This window comes from Hipposideros armiger, unplaced genomic scaffold, assembly GCF_001890085.2.
Source record: "Hipposideros armiger isolate ML-2016 unplaced genomic scaffold, ASM189008v1 scaffold_851, whole genome shotgun sequence".
Taxonomy (NCBI): domain Eukaryota; kingdom Metazoa; phylum Chordata; class Mammalia; order Chiroptera; family Hipposideridae; genus Hipposideros; species Hipposideros armiger.
Window position 1 is genome coordinate 603,355 of NW_017732201.1, and position 6,016 is coordinate 609,370.

Genomic DNA, 6,016 nt, shown 5'->3' on the forward strand with positions numbered 1-6,016 from the left:
GACACAGGACCCTGTATCTTAGGTGTGTCCTTATGCACTGTAGTCCGTGGGCTTACTAAACTAAACCCTTCCTTGCAGTACGCTCCCAATAAGGAAATCTTCATACTTTCGTTTCGTCATTTCGATTCTCATGAGAAAGCCGTAGTGGCTGGACTCCTACATTGGAATCGTGGTTTAAATAAAGGGAAGAAGTTGGGGGGTGGGGGGAGACGTTAAGACTTTGAAGAATTTCAAATCATGTCTCCTATTGTTGCTAACCTTTAGGGTACGCATGGGGAGAGACTAGCATCTGTGGAAGGGTGGCTGCCCTCCCAGACAGAGAGGCCACGCACCAAGCCCATTGATCATGAGATTCTCCACAGCAGCAGCAAACTGCACTGTCCATTCATGTTTCTTTTCCACCTGTCCCCACAATGGTGTCTGTTTGCTCAGCCCACATGCAACAAGGCTGTGTTTGTAAGTAAGGGCTCATTCATTGGCTGTCTATTTAGAAGCCTTGACAGAAAACCCGTGAAAAGCTCCTCGATTCAAATTCCTCTTTAAAGACTTGCTCCATTCACCAGAGATGGCGGGGGAGGGTGCTTGGGGTTGACTTCTACGGGAGACAAGAAAGCATTTTTTATAAAGCTCTTGACGTGCCATGATTATTAAATAATAAGTCAGGATAAATGACTGAATCTGAGGGAGAAATCTCCTTCTCCTTCTCCTTCTCCTTGTTCCTCTTTCTCTTCTTCCTCTTCTTTTTAATAAAACCTCTAGCTCACAAACTATCCATGGTGTTTTTAATTTGAAAAATCTAGTTGATCTTTTTGAGTTCCTTTTGGCTCCCCTTCCCCCACAGAGGATTCATTTTCTTCATTGGTTCTCCCTGGATGTGTTTAAATATACTGGGAGAGAATTACATTTGTTGTAACTCTCCTTAACAAAGCCGAGGACAATCATAATTATTCAGACTCTACCGCTTGGATTGTGGTTTAGTTAGTTGGGGATCTGGCAGGAGCCTGGGAATATATCCCTGGGTATTTGATTCTCTCTCTTGTTCTCTCTCTCTTCTTAATTTATTTCTCTATTTCTTCTTAATTTGTAGAGGAAATAAGTTTAGTACGAGATAATCAACTATTCAAACGTTCCCTACTAAGTACAGTAAAACCTTGGATTGTGAGTAACGTGGTTTGTGAGTGTTGTGCAAGACGAGCAAACATTTTTTATACTTTTAACATGGTAAATTAATGATGTCTTGCAATACGAGTAGTTTGTTTTTGGAACGAGTTATGCTCGCAAATCAATGCACTGTATATTGCATGTGAATGAGGACATTGCAGTAAATGAGGATTTTGAGCCTGGCTCTGGGTATTTCCTTTCTTGAGTAACAGTTTTATTCAGACTCACTCGGTGTCGAGTGATTTTTTCATAGACTCCCTGAATGTTTGGTACTGCCTCTTTCATATCACTCATCACAATCAGGAATAACATTTAATTCTTGAATGTCCCCCATGTAAAATGCATCATCCATGAGCTCAAGAACTGTGTCTGACACATTCACTGTTGGATATTCTCTACCAGAAGAGCACATGGCATGTAAGATCTGCCCAGTATTTCTTGAGTGAATGAGTGACTAATTCACAGTCTGCCACTCTTTATATTTCCAAAGAGCCCCTTGCAAGGATTTCTCTAAGTAGAGAATAAATTGAAGAACACGGACTGAAATGTCAATTTACCATTAAAGTGTTTTGATTCTTATTTTTGTTTTCCAACNGGTAGTATACAGAGTTATATTATAACTTCATCTGTCTCTAAAAATGGGAAATATTTTAGGTCCATGTCAATATATAACAGCATAAACACAATGACTGTTGTTGTTTTTGATAGTAATTTTCTTCTACTTCTTACTTTTTTTTCCTAGAGTGGTTGCTGTGAATGCTTTAGCAAAAGTTATAATTTTTAGCCAAAGGCCAGAAAATATTCAATAATAATAATAATAATAATAATAATAATAACAACAACGAACATTTATTGGTTACTTGTTAAGAGCCACCGTGTGTTCTTTGAAGCAGGGACATGAGTTCAGCGTATTTAATCTTCACATTAATCCTAGGAGAGAAGTGCTATAATTTACCTGTTTGATGGTTGCATGAACTGAGCCAAAGAGCTTATTTAGAATTTAAGATACTTGATCCAGATTCTATAAAAAGTAAGTAATGGAGGAGCCAGGCAATATGGCTCCTAAATCTTAAAAAGCTTCTAGCCTTTTCACACAATTTCTATGCAGAAAGAGAAGAGAGTCTGAGACATTTATTAAGTGTGTTTTATGTGTCACATTGAGCCAGATGTTAGTGACATGATACTCCTAATTCTTCTCAAAGCACTTGCTATTTGGTCGTGGTCTTTTTAACATGTCTGTGATCTGAAAACCACATTTAACATGAGATGCAGTCTGGCCAGTGCAGAGGAGAGCCCAATGATCCTCTTCCTTATTGTAGATGCCATGCCTCTACTGGTGCAGCTCAAACTTGCTTTTAGATGTTTTGCTGATGCTAGTGGCTCAAATTAAGACTGTGGCCATGGAAAAACCCTAGTGTCTCCCATGTAGAAGAGATGAGAGAGGGAAACTTACTCAGCGGGAAGGATGAAAGACACTGTGGAGACCAAACAGGAAATAAGATTTAAGGACAGGTAGGAAATCAACACATCAAAGCACAGTTGAAAACAGGAGAAGAAATTTGAGATGGCAAGACAAGTATAGTGTGATGGTCAAAAAGAGACAAGGACTATGTTGGCTGAGCCTGTATTTTTCTAAATGTGTTCATCTGCTAAAAATGAGGGATCACTGAGTGGAATGGGGCTTTGAAGTATGGGGGATTTTTTTTTAACAACTGCTCTGGAAATTATAATGGGGTTTTCACATAATTGGTCTTTATTTATAATTTCGGTATGTGTCAATGTCGTTGCCACAGAAACCCTGTCATCTTGTACCGCACTTCAATGAAGGTTTGACAGTAGGCGTGTGGGAGAAAGAGTGTAGTGTGCATGTGAGTTTTAATGACTCTTATGAGTGATAGATGTGAAGTGGAAATATCCTATGCATAACCCGTGTTTCTCTGATTCACATCCCCAAAAGTACCGGCTAGGTGTTTCTGAAACTACCCAGGGAGTGTCTGCTGTGTGCTCAAAAAGAAATTGGTCAGAGGCCACAGAGCACCTGTTGCTTCCTTTGGTGAATGGGCTTCTCCCCCCAATGGAGGCAAATCTCCATTCCAGTCCATCAGACTATGCAGCCCATGTGATGCCAGGGGACACTACCCCCATTGGTGCCACTGTCACTGCAGGCTTCCCTTGTCTGCTGACTGCTTTACTCTCCCACCACACTTCAACCACAGCCACGTCTACAAGGCTGCCTTGTCTGTCAGTGGTGGACAAGGTGGTATCACCCATCAGCCCAGCTGAGACCTGCGGCAGCCCAGGTTGTGTTGTAAATTAGGGATGTTGTTTCTCTTTCTGTGGGTGTCCTACACTCTGTGTTCACCCCAATATCTTCAGTGAAACACCTTTTTTTTTTACCTTTTGTTTAATAGCCTTTTTTTTCTTCAAACAATCTGAAGCCTGAATACCAGGAGTGGGGGTGGACTAGGAGATAAATCTAAGTAACTATCATATACTCAGAATATCCTTCCCCTCTGGACACTGATGATTTTAACATTGGCCCAAGCTTGTAGCACCGGGCTGTGCTTCAAGAACTATTTTGTTTAGTTTTCTAAGGATACACTTCAGTCATCAATGTGAATAGATTTCCTAGGGCCCACCCACCAGTTAGACACCTATCATAACCACCTGAGTGGTGCACAGGGCATGGGCCCAGCCTGGAACCCCTGCTCCATGGCATAATATTACACTGTTTGCTCCGGGCTGCTTAGGAAAAGGTACGCAAAACACGAGAGATTGGTTCTGTTCGTGCCCAGGATGTTTGTTGATGAAGAAACATCCAGCCTAAGAGAAAGCTTGTAAGAGTTTATTTGAGCCAAGCTGATGACAATTTCTGGGAAGCAAAATCTTAACAGATTGAGAAAAAGCTCCGGAAAATGGCCGTTTTGCATCTAATTTTATACATTAAAATCAAAGGAGGAAGGTTACATGAAACCCATTGGCTGTAGATTGGGTCGGAGAAAACAAAGCAGGGAGAAATCTCTGGGATTAGATAAAAAGTAAAATGGAGAGACACACACTTCTTTTACATTGGTGGATAAAGGATAGTTAATAACATTTTACAGCACGTAGAGATGGTATTTGGGGAACAATATAACAATGAGGGATTTTGTAGATTCCTGCTCTGGTGTGGTGGGTTGTGCCCACTGGGGAGGTCTGGAAAAAGAGATTACTCTGATATTACAAGGGTATGTTATCTTAGATGCNGTCATGAGTGTGGAGTTACCATGGATGTGATTAGTGTCCTTATACAAGGGATGCCAGAGAGTTCCCTTACTCCTCCCACGTGTGAGGACACAGTGGGGAGATGGCCAACTATGAACCAGGAAGTGGGCTCTCTTGCCACACACTGTGTCACTGAGTCTGTTGCCTATTTGACCGTGGCCTTCCCAGCATCCAGAACTGTGAAAAATACATTTCTGTGTTTTATAAGCTTGCAGTCAATTGTACTCTGTTATAGCAGCTGAAGTGGAGCAAAACAATCCATTAAGTGGCACATCTGGGGTTTGAAGGCATCATAATCTGAATTCTCCATAATCTGAATTCTCAAACATTATTTTGGACTAGTATATACTTCATAGCGCTGCACACTGCACTGATATAAAACTATTGTATTGGCAGAGCCCGTCACGATAGGGGTCAACCCTTTTCATTATTAGACTGTTTCATGGGAAGATATTTTTGAAAGTCTCAGGAGAATTGAAAGCTAGCTCCCAGACAGGGTGAATGGTGGAGTTTTGAAGGGCTTAGCTACACATTCAACCACTTAAAAGATTATAGCATCCAGGGACTTAGGCGGAGGATATGGGGGATATAGAAAACCCAAGAAAGAAACAGAAACAGACTTAAGGTAGTTCCCGAGTTTTGTTTTTTGGCATCCACTTAGTCAAGAAAGAGAAAATAGATCTTTTATATCATACAGAGGGATTCACTCATTGACTAGTGTTAAAGTTTCATTTATAACGTGTGTCAGTCTTTGAGTTGTTCCTGCCACAGTAGATAGCTACTTCCTAATTTCAATATGGATCTGCCTGAAAAAGATGATGTGGGGAATGCCCGCAGACTTATGTTATAATTAAGAAATGAAAACACATACTTCCATGGACTGTCACTAAAGAGGGAAATGCAAGGGACAGGTAACATGGGAAGCCTATGCATATGACAAAGAAAACAGAAAGATGAAAGGCCTGTTTAAGATAACTTTAACAGCCTCATCTTACATGTTCTGTGTTAGCTAATGTAATTTAACATCACTGAGTAAATGATTTATTCTAGTTGGTAAAATAATGAGAAAGAATTGGATCACCGCCTCTACAAAGAATTTCTCTGAGTTTAGACAGATGACTTAACTCTTAAATGCCAAAACATATTTCCTGGTTAAATCGCCACAAAATGTCTGACTTTATTTGAGCTATTAATAATGCTTAAAAAGAACATGGAGCATATATTTTATGCCCTAATTGAAAAATACAGTAAAAAAGAGAGATGTATCTTTATAAAAAGTTCATGTGATCTGAGTAAAACACATTAACCACCAAAAGATCATAAAACTGCTTTGCCTTTTTTTCCCCCTTTTTAATCTGTTCTCATTTGTTTCAATAAAATGATGGAGAAGCCTAAATGGCACTTCTTCCTTTTGGTTTTTGCAAGAAATGAGACATATCGAAAACCTGTAAAATGCATATGTGCAATCTAAAGAACAGAATAAATGAACAAACAAAACAGAAACAGACCCATAGATGTAGAGAACAGACTGATGGTTGCCAGAGGGGAGGAGGCTTGGGGAGCTGAGGGAAAACAGGGAAGGGATTCAGAA